Here is a 22,995-nt window from a genome sequence, read left to right as displayed (position 1 = left end):
AAATTGGTTTATTACAAACGTACGTCAACTATTGTGGCTTTACTGCTTGTTAAACTTTGCACTTGTATCGATTCAACGCTCGATAGTCATTAAAATTATTAATTATTCAAAGAAATCGTTTATTACTATTAGCGGAACGTTTCCGTGTCCAACCTTATAGATTTTATTCTAGTGATTAATAAGCTATATGAAATTTAAGGTAACATACCATTACTATAACATAATATTTGATAAGCTATTCTACAATACCATATTCTACCTAAAAAATGTATCACACTAATCTTTAATATGGGAAATGAGCGGGTCGCGCGGTGTTGCTTGGTCGTAAAACACGCACAAAATTGACATTTTAGAGATATAGAAACTGAGACACGTGTATGTGAGTATTCTGTTGTTTTTTGTTTTTTACTTCTTGTAAGTAAACACAATACTTGTGCTGAGATTAAAATCAAAATCTAAACACAGTGAGCAAAGTACGATAACATTAAGCCAGCTTGACACAATCGTCAAAAATTGTTTTCAAACCTACTTATTTATAACATAAGGAATCTGTTATGTTAACTATTCACTCATGCGTATTCGTAAAAGAGTTAGCAAACAGATAAACATCTGACGACCCCAATGTACACATTTTGCAATTTTGTCTCCTTAGCAGTCTTTTTACCGGATAAAAATCGACTAAAAACTTTTCAACGTGTCTGATTAGCGTATATACCGAATGTCAAGTCTGTAAATCAAAAATTCGTTTAGATACCAATATCAAGCTCTCTTCTGCCAATACCTATCTCCGATGATTGGCTGAAGAGAGCTTGATATGGGCATCTAAAACGGTCCCTATATATCAGATTTGAAACCAACGGTACCAATGACTTATTTAATCTAAAACTTTCTGTAAACAAAATATAAATAATATACTCTTAATTTTGGATTTTCCTTATAATTGAGCACTCTGCTGGATTTATGTTTCCCCCCAAAACCTCATTGTTTGTATATTTATGCAAAACAGATAAAAATTGACATTCACTGTGTTTTCTGCAGTCCCACATATATAATTGATGTACGAGGTATCTTCAATAAGTTTCTATACTTTTATAAAGGTGTTTAAACGGACTCTTGGCAAACTAATATATTATTTCTTACATCCTACATCTTATCAGATGACTGACGTATGTGTATGATTGCAGATTCAAAAGAACAGCTACAGCAGGAATTAGAATGCACCCTACTAAAGCCTGATTGTCATACCTGGTGAATTTTAAAACTTCCATCTAGACATGAAGATACTTTAGAAGAACGATATGCAATACAATTCTGTTTTAAATTTGGGAAAAATTCCACAGAAACGTATGGAATACGTAAATCTGCGTTTGTGCCAACATTCTGTTTTAATCTATGTATGTATGTTTGTATTTTACGCAAAACAATTTCGGCAGAGGCGACGTATTTTCAGGAGATCGGTATCATTTTAAGCTCAACCCTTTGGACGACAAATATCGAAAAATTAACTGTAAACATTAATTTTTTCACCCTCAATTGGGCACTTTTCTACAAGGAGGAGTAGCAAAAAATCGATCCTTCATTATAATTTAGCCATAAACGCATGCGCAAAAACGTCATTTCTTGAATTAATTTAAATATAAAAAACGACTTAATTTAATTCGCTGTCCTGTACTTAGGCTTCTATAGTCGAGTGACGCCGCACACTTTATGTCGTCTACGTTTCGTCGATTGATTGCTTCGCTTTCTCTTTTGAACGACCGCGACCTCATCAGTTCAGCTAGACAAAATCAAGTTCTTCTATACACAGAAAAATAAAGAGATATTCACTCAGAGTTTTGAATCTATAATTTGTGGTTTGTATGAATATGAGATCAAACAAGAAGGAAACACTGACATTTTCTTTAGTAACTAATCAGTTATTTTTTGCGAAATTATAGTTGGATCATTAACAGCTTAATGTGTGTACCGGAGGAACTCGTGGGAATTATACGATAGTTGAAATTGTTTAAACCACATTACAAATAAAAATAAGAAAAATCAAAATAGAACAGACAACGACGAACTTAAAACAAGTTTTAGCGAATTTCTTTGAAACTTTTAAAGAATTGATTAAAAAATTTAGATTTTTTTCGATGGAAATTCAACACTTTGTTTTTTTAATAAATTTTTATATAAACTACAGAAGAACAGATGTCGATTAACTTGCACGTTTTAAAAAAATATATAAAAATATCATAAAAACTCACAGCCTCCTCTCAACATGACTTATTTTTAAATTATAAAATAAAGATTACAAGTAAATTTTAAACTGTAAAGAATGTTTTTTTTTTAATTTTTGGAGAGTGTTGTGGTGGCACCCACTCATTTACATATGTGGATAATATTACACATAACTAACAAGACTCGGTTAGTCTGAGTGTGTGTTAACCAGGAGCCACCGAAGGCCGAGCCGAGAGCAGATATGTTCTCCAGCCAAGACTCTCTTACCTGACAACCATTATATAAATATACTGTAAATATACTTGTCCTAATACACTTCTTATTGATCTACCTTTGTTTGTTGAGTCTTCATTTGTATTGCCTTATACGTTATTTGGTTCAACCTGCAAACATAACATTTGGGGACGAAGATGAACGTCAAACATAACAGTTGGCGACGAGTATGAGATGTCAGATATAACAAAGAGGAAATTGTTTTAATGGTCTTTAATTGATAAAGAACGACTATAAGAGGAAGTAATTTGTTTCCTATTCATTAATGTTTGCGATGATAATGTTTTTGTGACACTGGACATACGGACAAGTAAATTAATACTTAGATTTTCGACGTTTGTATATTTTTATTATATCTTAATTATAACACCTTTAGATTATATCTGCCACGTGTGGGTTCCATGGGCAAACACATCTTATTCTATTTCTTCAGTTCGGATACCATAGTTATTTTCATTCTAAAATCTTTTGTTTTCTTCTTAGATCGACAAACGACTTGGCAACACCGGGTGGCCCACTAGTATATCTATAAAAATTAGAATATGTATGCGTGTGAGGATACTTCCTACCCTATATACTCAACGAATATTTTATCTAATACTTGAAATTTAGTATATAGTGTATTCAGAGATGTGAAAAACATTTTTGATCTGTTTTCATATTGAAAAAAGGCTGGTAAGAGACGAAGATAGAAAAAAATGGTACTCGGATGATCATTAAATTTTTATCGGTTCGTCAACTGTTTCACGAAGTTTTGAAACACCTTATAAATACCGTGTGAAGCTGGTCTGATGGTTATCGTCTTTGAGGCACTCTCGGTAGGTTTAAGTTTCGATCTTGGCTGGAGTGTATTGTATTTACTTACAAGAAGTGAACTAATTAGAAATAAAAACATAACACTTGCATGCACATATCTCAGTTTCTTTCTGTTTTCTTTCATTTATTTTTTAAGGAAGTTAACGTTACGTTTAATACGGGGCATCGCCGGGTATATCTCCCTTTATGACATAACTTAAAACATTAATATTAGTATATCTTTAATATTATGCTATAACTAATACCTATTATATTATGATATAACTTAAGACATTAATTTTAGTATATTTAGAAATCTGTAATATTATGATATAACTAATACCTATTATATTATGATATCATTTTCATCTGAACATAATGCTATTACTTATAACCTTACTACAGCATTTGTAACATTATTATGAGATGAATAGAGACTTGCTAACGATAAAAAGTAAATTAAAGAATAGTGTCGTTAATCCACGAATATAGATATGTTAAGCAGCAAATCACAAGAAAAAATAATTCAATGTTCTAATCGTCAGAAATTCAAATGATTTAAAATACATTAAATGTCGGCACATATACTTGTTAAAAATTATTGGATTTGTAAGTCCCTGGTTTCCTCGTTGGTAGATGTTTTTGACTCCTGATGGGGATATGACACTAATGATTTCGACGATCACTTTTATAAACACAATTCATGGTGAGCAACCGATAAAAAACTTTCAAAGTTACTATAAAAATTGTCGAATTATGGATTAATCAGTCTGCCGCCATTTTTGTTACTGGCAATTACACTCACGCTCGTACTGCACTGCTTCTTCACCGCCATCTTTGTTCAACATGTCTCAACACTTAACAGGTTATGCGCCTAGGCATCGTCTTTTCTTTGACGGTTCGGAATCTAAATTCGAATTGTGGCAGATAAAATTTCTGGGATATCTAAGGATTCGGAAACTACACATCCTCAGAGATGAAGACATATAGACTCCCAATCTGGCCAATGTGTAAAAACCCTCCCCCGGGACACAGACCACTAGATATTAACACTGTCCAGTCACCCGACCGGGAGGAAGCCATGCGACAGCTTATCTATCTGAAGGCAATTTCTCAGACTGGCTAAAAATAGTGGTATAGAGGTCTAACCCATATAATATTACTATTACTGCTACTAAATCTTTCGTATCTATCCTCATCCGCATCCCAAGAAATGGACTCCTTATATTGTTTAGTTATGTCTTTTCTGTTACGGTTGGTGCAAAATAATGTCGTTTTTTGACTTGAAGTTGAACGCCAAAAAACGACATTATTTTTGCACCAACCTAATACTTCTCTCATTAATTGTTCTTTACGCATGACAGGCGATTCATTCCATTCATCTTAAATATTTATCCATAGGCAATGCCCTCGCACGTTCTAATACACTCCTGCTCCTTAATTTAAGACCAATTAAATATCTTTAAAAAGAAACTTTTTAATGATATTTTTAATGTTCTTTTAAATTTAAGACCAATTAAATATCTTAAAAAAGACATTTGTTAATGATAGATTTTACACCCCACAAGTGTAAAATGCCTCATTTTATAAAAATGTAAATTTATCACGTAAATGGTTGTAGCTCCCCCATAACGTTTTAGATTTTATTATTGCTAACCTTAAGTGGGAGAAGTCTTAAACCTATTCTTAAACCAAGATTTCTTTTTAAAGTTTTCATATTAACTCAAATGTTTTATCATGAGCGTATCAAGTACATGTTTTATTTCTTTTTATTAGCCAAGAAGAATGTCTGTACGATTAATTGAATACGGTTTCTTGCTTACTTTAAGCTGAAGGCAAATTTGTGGATTTATTCCGGAGATTGCGAGATTCTTAAAATAGATAACGATGTATACAACACAATATTTGAAACTTTTTTCGTCTGGCGAATTACCTTCATATGTTTTCCTGATAAGCACTGTAAATCAATAGGTGTGATTTTTTGCGATTTATTTTTCTTATATTTTTCTGATATTTTCCGTATATTTTTCTTATATTTTTCTGATATTTTTCTCATATTTTTCTCATATTTTTCTCATATTGTAAATGTTATGCTTTGTCGTTTTCGTCATCTTTATTATAACTTGTTGCTTATTTTGATGTTTACCGCTTTCCTATTTCACATGTACAAATTTTTTGTCATTCCCTTCAAACCGTTTGCTTGCAAGTAAAAGTTAATTTTTATATAACTCAATACAATGTTTTCATTTCTACCGTTTTTTTTTCTGTGTCGTCTTCAATTTTTTTCACATCTAAGCTTCATTGACATTCCTACAAGATCGATAACTTCTTTCATTAATTCGGTTCGTTTCCTTCAAAACTTAACGCGATCTAGTCCTGTTTCTTTTCGTGAAGATATTTTTTTATATTTTCAAGAATTTTAAAATGTTTTAATCTTTTAGTGAAAGCCATGACAGGATTGTATAGTTTTAAATATTTGTCAAGTTTTGGTTCCACTGTTGATTGGATTCGGTTTGTTTAAAAAATATCTCGGATACATATCTTTTAGGATAACTTCATTTATTTCGAATTTTATACAGGTTATGAGCGGAGTGACATCGCTGATATTCTGTGCTATTGCATGGAATCTAATAGACAATATTTTTTTTTTATATACAAGAATTTCTTGATAATTTTAACATTACGTGTTTGCTTCCATCTACACCTGTGTCGTCTCGTTATAACCAACCTACTAGAAGTTCGCAGACGAATCATTATCAATGATCTCTCACTGTGAAATCAGGTCGCATGCTTTGAAATCTAAATGACCACAAGTCTAATCTTTTATTGAACTGAAATAATTTTCGAAATATCTTATTTCGTCGCCGCCAGATTTAATATGTGTTCGCATCTATATCTGGAGTTGAAAAATATATTTGCGTGCTCGTTTAGGGTCGTAAGACGCCATTGTCTTAAACCTATGTTAAACGTGGAGCTATATAGCTACCTGCGTATACTCTGTTGCCCAGCAATATTAAGTACATCATTCTGTGGCGCATGTGACGTTTAATTAAGGGGGGGGGTTTGCCCGATGCAAAATTTCATTTCTCTACTTTTGAATACGCTTCAATGGCAATACGTCTTGTTTGGATTACAAGTAAAATTTAAAATACATCTAAGATATAGTTTTCTTGTAACCTAATTGTGTGTTAATACAAACGTCATTATTACAAGGCAATATAATATAGAAGAACCGATAAAGACACACTGAAACAAATTAAGATATATAACGGTGGAAAGAGTTAAAGATATATTAACTATCCGGATGAAACGATAAAATTATCGCCCTAGAAAAGATTACATGATTCAATTTCCGTTAGATGAAAACATTCTTTTTTGCAGACCATCTACAACTTGGCCAGCGGTGTATAAATCCCAATAGCAATAGGAGCTTTCTATTATGTCTGAACGTTACACAATGTTTACCAAGTGAAGACGGATATGCGAAACTGTACAATTCCTGCACTCTACCGATCTAAGTTATTACAACGTGACCATTACCAGCATCCTCAAAATACATCGCTGGATTGCCATAAATAACATGGACGTTCCCAGTGTGAAGAAAACAAAGCTTCCGGTCACAGTTATAGTCTTTTGTGTGGTTTCAAGTGAGGGCCACATTATGCCACCTCACACCTTTAACATCGGATTGAAAGTTAACACCAAAGTATACCAGGATGTGCTGAAAGGGGTGGTGATCCCTTGGTGCCATCAGGTGGCCGCTAGCAGATCGTGGGTGTGGCAGCAGGCCTTGTCAAATGGCCCCAATTCTAAATCCACCTAGGCCTGGCTTCAGAAATAATGCTACCACTTTTTACCTTTCTCTCACTGGCGCTTCCTCTCCCCCAAATTAAAATCACTGGAATACTATATATATATATATATATATATATATATATATATATATATATATATATATATATATATAACGGTGGAAAAAGTTACGGATACTATTATATTAATCAAAAACATACATGTATATATTTTTATGCTCTGATATAATATGTATAATTGCGTCAGTGTGATATAACAAGTTCTTTAATATGTATGTTTGAATAAAGATTGAACATTCATCCTACGCAGACAAATGAAATTATATAAAACAAGAGTGACGCAAGTAAAAATATAATGCATTAAGTAATAATCTAATATAATGTAATAAAAGTATGACAAACATGCAGCTTTTTTATTAATAAATAAGTATATATCTATAATATAAAGATGAATGTGTGTGTGTCTGTCTCTGTGTGTGTATGTGTGTGTGTGTATGTGTGTGTGTGTCTGGTCACGAATAGGCTCCTATATGGTTGACTATTTTAAAAACCGATAATATAATGATAGAAGATGTATCGAGACACAGGAATGGGTATGTTTGATCTGGCACAACGGTGGTCCAGAAAGTATGGAAATAAAAAATTTAAAAATAAAAAAAAAGTTTACAAGTGCTTTTGCTATAGATATACATAAGAATACTTTGATAAGTATGTTTTAATTTAAATAGGGATGGTATAATAAAATAGTGGGGTCTGCGTTCGCACCTGGCCTCCATAGAATGGAAATAGGCACACACTTTAATAAAGACTTTTCATATCTATCTTCGTAAGTATACTTTGATAATTACGTTTAAGTTTGAAGAAATATGGTATAATAAAATGATGTGGTGTTCGTTCGCACCTGACCTCCATAGAATGGAAAATATGTCACAAAGTTTAACAATGCTTTTTAATATAGATCCACAGAATATTGTGATAAGTGTTTCAGTGTGAACAGGTATGGTATAATAAATTATGGGGTTTATCTATTTTATTTTTACTTTCATCATATTTTGCTTTGGTTTTGATACCCCCAAATTCGAAGCTATCTATTTACAACCCTTCCTTTTCATAACCTATCATACTTTCATAAATCAGAGTCCATTTTCTGTAGGCTGTTTTTGAACCCAGTCAACGACGGGTACTTTTGCTAGTATATATATATATATATATATATATATATATATATATATATATATATATATATATATATATATATATATATATATATATCGGGTAAGATGATTGATAATTTGTAATTAAAATTAAAAATTAAAAATCGGTTTCACAAGGAAGAACAAACAAAATCAATAAATTTTACGATCGTTTCGGAAACGAGATTTTTATTGAGATAGACAATAAGTCTTAGACTTTATCATTTAGTTTTTTGAAACAAAGTCTCCTCATCAGAAAAAATATTGGGTCGTATTTTTTAAAGACACCAAATTTTATTGATTTTGTTTGTTCTTCCTTGTGAAACCGATTTTTAATTTTTAATTTTAATTACAAATTATCAATCATCTTACTCAATATATATATATATATATATATATATATATATATATATATACATATATATACTCAGTATAACAATAGTTTTAGGATATATATGCCAATCGAGCTTATTATATATCTACATTACAACAAGCACTGTTTTATTTTATTTTATTTTAATTGTATCAATGAATTTACTAATATATTAAAATATACTCTGCTCTTTAGACTGTTGTTCTAATCCCCTTTCAATCTCTCTCTCTCTCTCTCTCTCTCTCTCTCTCTCTCTCTCTCTATATATATATATATATATATATATAATATACGAAATCTGGACAATCTGGCTAGTAAGAAATATCTTTAATCAAAAATATGTTGCGGTACAGCAAAACATCAGCGTTTTTTTTGACAAAATGAAATAACACGTACGGAATACGAAATTACTAACATTTCCATGAAAATATTGTTCATTTTATTTTAAACTAACGAGGGATACCCGGCGTTGCCCGGGTGTTTTGAGGTGTGTGGGGGTGGTAAAAAAAGTAAGAGGATTTCACCCGAACCGTTCAGGCAAAATTGTAAATTAAAGTGTGAAAAAAAAAGTGCGACGTTAACCATTGCTCCGCCTCGACATGCTAACGGAAACATGTTTGAATTTATTTAATTACTTGGATTTAGCAGGTGCCCGTTTTAATGAGTCAATGAGGTCAAGTTTGACTGCGGGATAGTATTCATTTACTGCTGAACGCTTCCCCACCACAAGATGTTATAGGAAAAAGACTAACCCACATGCGGCGAGCGACAAATATTGAATTAAATATTGAATTAAATAGACAGGCGAGCTTCGTTGTTAACTGTGAGACATTACGATTTATATGTGATACAAAAGTTTTAGAAAGTTGTGAAGCGAGCGACAAATTCTCTGAAAAAAGCCTTTTGTTGACATATAGAAAAAGCGAACACACACATACATACATACATACATACATACATACATACATACATTTTCGCTTTTATATATATAGATAAAATATATTTATTACTAGCAAGACCATCCAGCATTGCTCAGGATCGTATAAGACAATAAGAAAAATTTGTAATGTACCTGTTATTCTTACAATAGAGGAAGATTTTATGTCTACGTATCATTTGGTATCTTGGGCAAAAGAATACTTTACCTACCCTAGAACAGGTATTACACAATAATAATAATGGGATAATTGTACCTTTCCTAGGACAGAAAATTTGCAGCACGTATGTGGAAAAAAAAATCTTACCTATGGCGGGTAATGTACAACACATATTTAAATTAATTTACATAATTTTTCTGTTGTGCTAAATTTTCTGTGCGTCTAGAGTAAGAATTTGAAAGATGAATTTTCATCTGGGTGCTATAGTAAAGAAGCACTTTATTTCTCATTTAAAAACCATGATATTCGAATGTAGAAGATGATTTTCGTTTTTAATAAACTTTTATGCGCGTCACAGGTAAGATTTTCTTTGTTTTTCATATATGGTCCCCCCTCGCCAAACTTTCACAAGAAACACTCGTCTAGCTGTAACCACTATCAATAATTCCCCCCACTCTTTATCTGTGCCCAAACCTAAACGTAGATTCCATGAACAAAGCTTCTTTCTTAGAACTGCACGCCTGTGGAATTGTCTTCTGTTTTTCTGCTTTCAAACTGACTACAATATGGTTGTCTTCAAGTCTAACGTAAACAAGTTCTTGATGAGCCGTTCCATATAAGTTATCAAATATACCAAATTTTCATTACTAATGATTACTATATTGTCCAATTTCTACTGTACACTCTTTAACCCTTATCCTTGAGTGGCCTCTTGGCCTTGATAATGTGGTGATGCCTATGTAAAAAAAAAGTATTATACTGCACAAGTACCTTATTTCTTTGGTAGGATAATGTACAAGTGCCTTATTTCTAATATGGAGATCAAACTACGCGATCATTTTACATAGTTATTTGTTGTGCGCACTTTTCCGTATGTGATAGGTGAGAGTTTGTTTTTATAATAGAGTGCTATAAAAAAGAAGCACCTTATTTCTTATATAAATTTCATACTACGCGAATGTATTACGTAATTTTCGTCAGGGAACCAGAAAACAGGGCAATAGAAGAAAATTGCCTGTGAAGAGGTGCTGGACTGAAAGAGTAAATTAAATACTGCCTCTTACAATGTGATTTTATTATTCGTATTATACTATGTAGTACAATATTACTTTTTAGTATTTGTTAATACTTATTAATTTATTTCATTGAGGTCAGTTCTATATTTAAAATACAATCCGCACTATTTTTATAAAAATGTAAATAAACTCGTATTTGCTACGTGTTATTGTTTTTTTTTTCTGCCCCTCCCCCCACCATTTTTTGCAGTATACAGAAAAATATCAGCTTTATCAAAACACTTGTTAATTAAATATTGCTTAGGCCGCGGATTTTCTATGGGTCCAACTAGTTCAAAATAGTTTCAAAAGAGACGGCAAGACAATCTGTGTCGTATGCAAAACAAACCAAGAACTCAAAATCTACGTAAACATAAGACACAAGATATAACGATGAATCTGCATCAATGCCATAATGTTAAAACGCGCGTATGCCGTGCGTGAAAAAATATCAGCAGCAGCTTGCAAAAAAAAATCGGCAGCAGTAGCCGAAAAAGCACATATACAAATTAGAAAGTGTGCGCGGGTTTGTGACAGAAGAAAAAAAGCGCAAAAAAATATGCACCAAGGGCAGAAAAAAAAAATGCTTGTGAGCTGAGTTGGACGCGTGGCTCCGCATTGGCAGCGAGAGACTTTTAAGCTGGTGTCGAGACGGCAGTGTTTTCTTAATCCTACGGCAGATGAAATGAACAGTTAGAAAAACAAGAACCATGCATTATTTGGAAAGTAATTTAAAGGCATGTTTTTTTTTGCATGAAACAGTAAAAAAAAAGCCGAGTCGGATTTATTTATTTTTGTTTGGTTGTCCCTTTTCGACAGTACCAGGCTGAACTGTAACGAGCACGTTTCGAGCGTATGGGCCATGTTACTATGGGAATATTTATCTGTTTATCTACAATTTGTGTTATAATTCATATCGATCGATAGCTGGTCTAAAAAGGCACGGATGAAATTATGGACGAGGAAAGGTTTTCCAGTGGCTACACAAATTAATACTAAGGAGTATACTATCAATGACAAAAAAGAAAAGAAAACACTCAAAGCAAACTTCTACGGAGATATATTATTAATTGAATGATGAAGCACATTATGAGATTGTTGTTAAGGAAGAAAGTTTATGACAAACTTTTCTAAGTTTAGAGCGAGTTAACAATCGTCTTTTAGAAATAAATAATTCGAAAACATGCACTCTTGCAGCGGACATTCAGCGTATTGATTTTAGATAAGTTTATGAAAAGGTTTGAAAACATACTACTACTACTACTACTACTACTACTACTACTACTAATAATAATAATAATAATTATTATAATAATAATAATAATAAAAGGAGGAACAAGAAGAAGAATCGCATGGCTAATTTAACTGATGGTATAAATTGAATTAGCGTAACTTCTTTGTACAAAATTCCTTCAACAAATTGTGTCTACATATCAGAGTCTCCTAAGTTTCATAAACGTACTTTCTAAATTACCTGCAAGTAACAATAAACATATTATGAGCCAAAGTAAATACTCATAAAGCAAATGCTTACATCTAATTAGATATATATTCTTCAAAAATCCAATACATAGGCTTTGTCCCAATTAGTAGATCTAATAAGAGTTGCTCCGCTGAAATTGATGAACATTAGATTTTAAAGTTCAGCACGAGACACTTGAATGTTTATCTTTTGAAGATTTATAATAAAGCGGTCATACGTACATATCTTTCAAACTAAATTCATTCAAATTCTAAAACTGTTCGGTTATTTTTGGTCATTTTTGTGCTAACGTCGGACCAATTATTTTTCCCTTTGCACTTCGGGGAATATAACGTATTTTGACATAAAAATAGAAAAACTGAGTCGGGTTAGGGTTAATGATAGGATAATGTAATAATAATAATGATGATGATGATGATGATGATGATGATGATAATAATGATGGTGATGATGATGATGATGATGATAATAATGATGATGGTGATGATGATGATTATGATGCTGCTGCTGCTGATGATGATGATGGTAATAATGATGATGATGATGATGATGATGATGATGATGATGATGATGATGATAATAATGATGACGGTGATGATGATGATAATAATGCTGATGATGATGATGATGATGAAAATAATAATAATAATAATAATAATAATAATAATAATAATAATAATGCAAAACATGAAACACTACACGGAACCAAGAACACTGAAACCGCATATCTATAAGTTTTCTAACCCAACCCTACCCCCATCCCCCCCAAAAAAGAGCGAGACCAAATAACCAAGTAGAGTAAAGGAGGAAGGAAAGACCGATGAACTGACCAGACCTCAACCGAATGTGCGAAGAGAACTGGGACATTAGGAAGGCTTATTGCCACTCAAATCCCAGTACAGACCAATAGCTGTTGCCGACAATGAATCAATAGCAAGCAGCTGTTTCGATAATGCAAATTTATTTGAAAATGTTATCGAAAGAGGTGGAGAGTACTTGAAACCTGGGCTGTTTTCAGGGAAAGATCTCTAAAGCCCTGTGTGAAAGCTCCTGTGCCCCAATAATAATAATAATAATAATAATAATAATAATAATGATAATAATAGCTACAGACACAAGCTGGACATAAAACACAAAAGAACATCACATGGAATCATAAAAAAATAAAACTGTATAATTGTAATTAACTCCTTCCACCAGAACAGAAAAAGCACAAGTCAGACCTCCACTGGATGAGAGCAAAAAGTACTTGAAATTTGGAGAAGCTTATTACCACCGAAATTCCAGTGAAGACCAATAGTCGCTGCCAACAAGCAATCGATAGTAAGTGACTGTTGCGATAACATCTGCAAAAGTTATCTAAAGAGAAAGAAAGTATTGGAAATCTGGGGAGACTTATTGTCATTCAGACTCCAGAGAACACCACAAGTTATTCTCAGTGAGAACGTTTGATGATGGCCTGTGTTACTACTCCTAGTGAGCAAATAAATGGGTGGAGTTGTAGGTGGCAGAGGGGACGATCGGCTGTCTCCGGGCTTTAGAAGATGAGATCAGAGAAAAATAGGTCAGATTCTGGATCCAGGTGACTCGGGAATGACGTTAAAGAATTCATAATGGGGAACGTAAAACCCCAGGAGATTAGGTCCGCGGGGCTGACCAACATTTCCAGATAATGCGTGGTTGGATGTTCTGACGTTATCTGTGCCAAACTAATAGAATTAACTGACAACGACGAGAAATAGCGACTATGGGCTGGACAAGCGGACACATGATCTCTGTCATTTTGCACAAGCATACCCCACCTTGCGACCTTTCCATGATGCCAAGTGTCACAAGAAAATAAACATTTACTAATCATTTGATTTCTGTTCATAGTATTTTAAGTGTTTTGTGCTTACACCTATTGTGGATGTACGCGGAAGCTACACGGATGGAAAACATACTCTGATTAGTAGTACGAATATTTATTTATTTTTAATAATGCAACAAAATGCGAAACAAGATGAAAACACACAGAAAAAAAACATTGGAAGCCCAAGAGAATACAATGGAGAGGAATGCTGAAAACAGCAGAAATCTTATCTTAGAATGGTGAAACCAACCTTCATAAACTATAAACGCTGAAGAATCACATAAACGTGGTAAGAAATAAAGCTAAAATACAGGGGGAAAAAACAACCACACAAGAACTCATGATTATTGACAGTGTAAGGAATTTTATAAATCCCTTACACAACCACAAAACAAAGGCTGATGGTTCCAGCCTTGGCTAATTTAATATAGTCGGCATGTGTCAAGGACGTAAAAGTCGAGAGGAGAGTGATCCAACAGAAGAACTAGGGATATCCACTGTTTCGATCGAGAAATTAATGCTAAAGTGTTTAGACCCTAAATTGGCGGAGGAGTTTGGTAGATTTCTCAAAGGTCAAAACGTTGAACTTTGACCTCTAAACAGCCAAATTTCTGGCCGAAAACGGATTACAAAGATTTTCTCAAATCTCCATACCCTGTATATATCAATTTTCGAGTCTGTAGACTTAGAATTAACAGAGTTATTGTGTAGGGAAATGTACATAGACAGACACACAAACGGACACTTTCACGTTTATAGATATATAGATTTTAAATTTTTAATCAGTATATTTGCTTGTTACGTTAGTACAATTACAACACGATACGCCGGTCACTGGTGTGTGTCCGACCAACGTGTTAAACTAAATGTCTTAGAAACGGTCCCATGATGATTTGACGATGGGTCAGTCAATAGGGTCTGAGTATCAATAGGAAAAGCATACTGAGATGTTGGATGTAAGTGTGCGGTTCCTTTATTCTCTCAAGATTACACTGGTGGCATTTTGGCTGGAATCTTCTTCGTCTTCAGGGCCGCCTCATTGGACTTGAGATATTTATGGCAGACACAAAAAAAACGATATGCAACACAATTGCAATATACATTCTTAACTATTTATTTTACAAAAATATATATTACAATACACTATACAAATTATACAAATGGCACAAAGGTTTACTTCATAAGATATCTAGCTACGGTATAGCTGGAAATAGCTTCTCAATTATCAAATCATTTCTCTCTGATATGTTCATAAGAGTAGTGTTTGATGGGCAGAAATCGGAGGCTCAAAGTATTAATGATGGAGTACCTCAGGGGTCTATCCTGGATCCAACTCTCTTCCTGATCTACATTAATGATCTTCCAAATCACATCCTTACATCATTCATATACATTTATGCTGATGAACCTACTATCTATGGTAGCAAATCTAAGACCGTAAACGATCAAGTTCTCTCCGATTCTCTCTCCTCTGATCCTGAGGACGTGGTACAATGGGGGAAGAATTGGCTGGTCACTTTTAATGCATCCAAAACCAAGCTTTTATCTTTACATAATCAACGCTCTAATCCCCATCTGGCATCAATTGAAATGAATGGTTCTCGTCTTGGGGAGGCCTCATGTTTTGACACGCTTCTGGGCTTGACCTTTACTCCTGATATTAAATGGAACACGTACATAAAATCTGTTGCCAAGGCCGCTGGAAAAATGGTCGGATCCTTCTATCGATCCAGTAGATATCTCACTGCTGATGCAATTCTCTATCTATATAAGAGCTAGATACGTCCAAGGATTGAATACTGTTGCCACATCTGGGCAGGAGCTGCTAGAAAGAACTTATCCTGTTTTGATAGAGTTAAAAATAGACCTCGTAGCCTCGTAGGGGATGTCCTTTTCTCTTCCCCGCGACCTTTATCTCACAGAAGAGATGTTGCAAGTTTGTCTCTGCTTTATCGTTATTTTCATGGCAAGTGATCGACTGAGCTCCAATCTATGGTTCCCTCTCGCTAAACGTTCACAAGCAACACCCGTCTAGCAGAAATTCAATAATTTCCCCCACTCTTTATCTGTGCCTACACCTAAACGTAGATTCCATGCGCAAATATTCTTTCTTAGAACTGCACGCCTATGGAATTGTCTTCTGTTTTCCTGCTTTCCAGCTGACTACAATATGGTTGCCTTCAAGTCTAACGTAAACAATTTTTTGATGAGCCGTTCCATATAAGTTAACAAATTTACCGAATTTCCATTACTAGATTAATATATTGCCCAATTTCTACTGTACACTCCTTATCCTCGTGTGGAATTTTGCCTTGATAAGTGATGATGCCTATGTAAAAAAAATATAATTAATTTTTATAATTAAAACTCGACAATATGCTCTTAAAAACCAACTAACCTATTCTAACTAGTGTAGTGATTTACAGAGAGAGAGAGAGAGAGAGAGAGAGAGAGAGAGAGCGAGAGAGAGAAATATGCGTCTCACCTCATGACGGTCTGGACACAGAAAGAGGTCGATAGAAGAAAGGGAATTATGGGGCTGCAATTCTGTGTATTCATCCTTCTACGGCCAAATCAGCAACTTACCATGCAGAGGGAGGGTGCATAAGCAACTACTAAAACCATGCCACTACGATATAGTGCCACACAATAATAACGTCACCAGCTTTGACCCCTTAACAGCCAAATTTCTGGCCGAAAACCAATCATATCGATTTTCCCAAATCTCAGTACACTGTATATCAAGTTTCCAGTCTGTAAACTATAAATTGACAGAGTTATTGCGCAGGGAAATGTACGTATTCCATTTCAGGTCAGGAGTAAAGGTCAACCCCAGAAGCTTATTAAAACATGGAACTTTCCCTAGACGAGAGCTATCCATTTCAATTGATGCCAGATGGGAATCAGAGCGTTGGTGATTTAAAGACAGAAACTTGGTTTTAGATGCATCATAAGTAACCAGCCACATCTTCCCCACTGTACCACGCGCTTGAGATCAGAAGAGAGAGAATCCGAGAGAACTTTGTCATTTACGGCATTTGCTGTGTTGCCATAGATGGTCGTGTCATCAGCATAGATGTCAACGAATGAGTTAAGTATGTGTTTTGGGAGATTATTGATGTAGATCAGGAAGAGAGTTGGGTCCAGCATGGACACCTGAGGGACTCCAGCATTAATACTGAGGGTCTCTGATTTCTGCTCGTAAACCACTACTCTTACGAGCCTATCAGAGAGAAATGATTTAATGATTGAGAAAACATTTCCAGTTATACCTTAGCTGGAAATCTTGTGACGTAGGCACTTGGACCATACCTTATAGAAGGCCTTTGAGATGTCAAAAGCAATTGTCCTAGAAAGGAGGACTTTGTCAAGAGATTCACTAATCTTATGAGATATAACCGTTAGCACATCTGCTGTTGATCTGGCAGAACGGAAACCACATTGCTTGTCACTAAGAAGGTTTTTTTTTCTGCTGAGGTGGTTGGCTATTTAATGGATTCCAGCAACTTACTCATAACGCACAGGAGACTTATTGGTTTGTACTTAGACGGAAACGACTTATCAGCTGAATTCTTAAATACAGCGCATACTTATGAGGTTTTCCAGCACTTCTCCTTAAGGCAACGCTTAAACAGTTTCGTAAGTATGGTGGCAAGTTCTGGTTGAAGCTTTTTCAACACTATAATTGGAATGCCGTCAGGGCCAGTTCCTTTACTGGAATCAAGGTTCTTTATTAGCTTGGCAACCTCACGCACATATATTTGTATGCTGCATTGTGTGTTGTCTGTCATAGGAAGAAGTACAGGGAGTTGATGGCCTTCGTCGCATAGGGAAGAATTGGCATCACAGTTTTTGGAAAATAGTTTGGCCTTGTCTGATGCTGATGAGATGACCTCAGGTCCATTGATGATGGTTGGGATAAAACGCACGCTTCTGTTCAGGATCCTGTTTGCTATTTGCCAAAACTGGTGGAAACCAAGCCGCCGGTCAGCTACTTTGGATGTAACGGACTGAGCATATAGCTCTCTTGCATTGTTTTATTACTCTTTTACAGTGGTTGCTGACAGTCGTGAAAGCAGCTTTAGTTTCAGTGCATCTATTACGTTGGTAGCTATGGAAAAAAGTGATTTCTGTGCGCGATGGCACCAGCACATTGTGGAAAGAACCATGCCTGGCTGTTTATGTTTTTTTAAAAAAAAATTTGGATAGTATGAATCGGTCTATGCATACAATTAACCATTCGGTCAGGTCTGATACTATAGAGGACACCCCAGTTTTAAACATGGAATGCAGAAGTAGATCAGATATAAATGTACGGAAGGTATATCAGTCAGCCGTAGAGTATCGATATACAGTACGGTGGAGAGTTATGTCTGAAGACTTATTGCATTTTATATTTATCTTAACTGATACAAGCGAGTGGTCGGAAGATCCCAGAGGAGACAGAACCGAAGATGAACATAACTCAGAGGAAGCGTACTGGCCGGAGGTATCGAGAACACGGGTGAGTTCGTGAACAATCTGGGTGAGGTCATAGGCAATGGCGAGATCATGCTAGAACCTCCCCTCATCATATGTTTTAGTGGGGCAGCCATTCCACATTGTTGACATTGAAGTCACCACAAATGTGGATGCTAGCCAAAGGATGAGCAGACAGGATGTGGCCATTTCTCTCAGATCCTACTCACTTCAATGTTGCATCGATATGTATGAAGTAAAAGCATTAGACTCATCCATTGCTTTTTGTGTTTATTTTTTTTTCTTTTTGTGGTCCCAATCTTGGGCCTAAATCATTGACAAATACTCAGCTGCTATTTGGCAAAACCTTCGTAAATAACCTAATATTGAAGCAGAGCTAAACTGGTCAACGAAAATGCAAGAAGACATCAGGATGTATCAAATTTACTTCCCAAAACCTTCAACTACTTATTGTAGAGGGGTAAATCCGGTGTGAACTAAACTGTACAAGATAAACGCATAAGAAAACGCTGAATTTTATGTATACAGATCAGGAAAAAAGAATTGCTAATATTTACTGTTTGCATGCCTTTCTATATACATGTTTATTTTATTATGTTTCTCAATATTTGAGACAACTATTGGTTATTCGTATTATTTGGATTCATCGAATAAATGACTTATATCTTGATTGTCATTTTCACAACGTTTCGGTCGATGTAACCTCTGACCTTCTTCATGTGTATCTTGTCGAACTCGGGAATGTTTCTGTTGAACATGGGAATTAAGATGGAATTTCGAACGAACTCCTTTATTTACTTTCGCAAGGAACCGTGGCGCAGTGGTTAGAAGACTTGGTAAATTCAATTATTAACGTGATGTATTCCTGGAGTTTGAAGGTTCAATTCTCAGTGTGGTTGATCGAAAATTACAATTGCGTATTGCTTAGGATCTATATCCAGTCATGGATTACGAAACGAGGACATGCTACCCCGTCAAGTAAATAAATTATTCTGTTCGAAATTCCGCCCAAATTCCCGAGTTCGACAGAAAGATTCCTGACTTCGACACTTGAAGAAGCACGGAGTTTCTATCAACCGACACGAATAGTAGTCTGATGAATCCAATTAATGTGTACCTTTATTTTGTGATTAAAATATACATGTTTTATTACTATTTAGACTACGTCACGTCTCTTCAACTTTCTAATTTCTGTTCCTTATATTTATTTACTGAGTAGGATTCATTATGAATGTGAAACTTTCTGAATTATAAATGTTTACTTTAGGACTATGATTAATTGTAAATGTGACAGCATCGATTGGTGCCACATGAAAGTGTCACAAAGGTTAAGGGGAAAGAAAAGATTGATTTGAGTGAGAATTATTGATATATTACTGATAGAACGCAGACGGAGTCTGGAAAACTGTGACGCCTTATTAATCTTATATTTTGTCCCAATTATCCGAAGGATAATCAATCATGCACTAATATTACAATAAAAGACCGTGGATTGCAAAAGTTAAAACTGGAAATCAATAAAAATCAATAGAACACAACCTAGTGCCATATTGGGGCTCCTTGAATTTGATCAAAGTGTAGTATCCGTGTTATAGTGTGGTGTGAAGTGCCAAGAGTCAGAACGATGAGTAAGATTAACTGCTAAATTAGGTTAAAAATCTATCCAGAAAAAATGTTATTTAAAATATATGTAAAATATTTCAATGGGTAATTTTGGCTCAAGAAAAAAAATATGGATACAGGAAAAGCATGAACAAACTAGTTTTTGGAATTTAATTTAGTAAACAACGATGTGGCTTACGTGACAGACAGGATTGCCCACTCTAGCTGACGTAAGAAACACGTAAGCCAAGAGAAATCAGAATTAGGTGTTAGTCTGTAACGGGAAGTCGAAGAGATGAAGTGTGTTGTTAGCTAGCCAATGGGTTATTTAGCGGACAGGAGTAGTCTCTGTGGTTCGATGAACCAACTAACGAAGATGCAAGGGAGAAGATTAAGTGCGTCAAACTTCGAGACGTGGAACATTTTGAAAGAAAGATCTGAAAATGATAATTCGGGGTTTTGGGTGTTCAATTCGGAAGATGTCTTTATTTCATGTGCCTTCCGCCAAAGGAGAGGAAGACAATGAATAAGGTATGTGACCTGTTGGGTGTCAAGCACACAAGAGTTTTATTTGTCATTGTCATAGACTGTTCGCTTATTGTCTCGTTCGTTGAATAGATGAAAACACCCACATAAACAAAGAAAGACAAATATACACGTAATAACCACATATACAAAAAGTAACTGTCCTTTAAATTCTAACCACTAGGCGATACGCGAGAATCGATTACAGAAACACGAATACCTTATATAAACTGGACACAGTTATATAAACCCGACAATACAACACTGGTAAGCAATCTTAGTAAGAACTGAAAACAGTCGAAATATTAAGGAGAACTATCGACTGCTGAAACTAATCCAGATGAGCGATAAATGCTAAGAGGATATAAAGAAACCACCAGCAAAAAAACGCAAACAAGAAGACTGGAGTAATAATGCAAACTTAAAAAGACTGGCAAGGATTAAGGAAGACGGAATAACCCAGGAGAGAAAGCGATAACCAGACTTCCAGCTGGGACCTAAGGGAACCTCCTTAACACCCACATTGGAGTTAATGCCAATGGTTGTTGCCAGGGAAAATTATTAGTAAGCGGCTGTTGCGATAATGCAAATTTATTTGCAAAGGCTACTAAAAGAGGTGGAAGTAATAGAAATCTGGAGAGATCTTTGTTTCGTTGGAGATTTTGTTAGTGTGATGTTTATTTAAGAAGTTTCTTAAGGGTTGTTTCGGTATCATAAATTACTATAGTTAAACAGCAATTTGCAAACTTCCAACTTTAAAAATCGACACGTTGTTGTCAAAACTCACAACTCGACTCTGTTGCCAAAGCTCGCAAGTCGGCTTTCTTGAACTCGACACTTTTCAAGTTTACTTGCACACACCTACGTACGTACGTAGCAGATGCTTTCTTCTAACTCGTTTCCCTGTTCGTGTCATGTTTTTATTCACCTGCCTCATTTTGGATAAACAAGTCGCCGCTCACGTGACCGTCAACCATAAAACCAACTTTTAGATTTTCTTTCTTTTTTTGTTACACAACTGACTCTTTGAATCACGCACACATGCTAGCCAAATAAGTTACGATTTTCTCTACAATTATATACAGTTAGACAGAGTGAGATGACATGTCAAACATTATAATTTAAAATCTACAACCGATATTATTAACAAAACGTTTTAAGATTTTATAAATCACCAAATATCTTATTGCACTTTTTACTTTGTGTCGTTTAATATCATGCCTTCATTTTGATGATTCTTTTATGGAATGCACTGGTTCGTTTTATAAAAGTATATAAGTGTTTTACATCGTTCTAATTATTTAATTGCTAGTGTCGCTAAGAACCACTTATGAGCTATTCTAATTATCGACTAATTAATCACGTGTTATCCTTATTACACAACATTATGAACGAGGAAGATGAACCCACTTGTATACAAGAACTAGAGAACAGCACCTTTATTACAACTGGTACCTAGAGATGCTGAAATGGAGCAGCTTGTTAGGGAGAAGGCGTCCTTGTGAGTAAAAGTGTGAAACGGGCACTAGCAGAAAAAAGACTTGTTAACAAAAGAATTTTAGTCGTTACCTTTAGTGGTAATTCAATGACTACAATATATGCCAGAAAAGCTGGCAGCGGTAAGAGCTTCAGTTCAAGTCTCCACGCTATTCGACATTTACACGCGCCTAGGCTCTTAGTTTTCCAAAAGAAGTTTGCGAAGAATTCTTCACAGCGATTTTCAAATGCATCCATACAAAATGATGTTGGCACAAGAAATCAACGGAAGAGACATTGAAATTCGCAGAGTATTGTGCTTTGAAATTCAACATGTCTCTGATGCAATAGTTGTGTTGTTCAGCAACGAGGCGCATTTTCACCTGCGTAGCGCAATGAATAAGGAAAACTTCAGATACTGGGTCGAGAACAACCTTCGTGAATTGCAGGAACGCCGTTTGCATTGTGCTCGGGTGACTGAATTGTGTGCTATGGTAGAATCTGATATATGGGGTCCGTTAAACGTTAAAGTGACTGTGTACTCTAAGCAATATTGTCTGACTTTTCTCAGACTAAAATTGAATATGCTCCTCGATATGGACAATGTTTGGTTTTAACAGGATGGTGCAATAGCCCACACTTCTCGACGTGCCATGAGGGTTTGAGAGGGATGTTCCCTGAGCATTCGATCTCACTGCCTGCTGGCATCTGTTGGCCCGCACGTTCACCTGATTTAAATCTGTGCGATATATATATATAT

The sequence above is a fragment of the Euprymna scolopes genome, chromosome 19 (genome assembly GCF_053919585.1).
Source record: "Euprymna scolopes isolate OS-2025 chromosome 19, ASM5391958v1, whole genome shotgun sequence".
NCBI lineage: Eukaryota > Metazoa > Mollusca > Cephalopoda > Sepiida > Sepiolidae > Euprymna > Euprymna scolopes.
The sequence above is the reverse complement of the archived record's forward strand: the minus strand, read 5'-3'. Positions refer to the sequence as shown.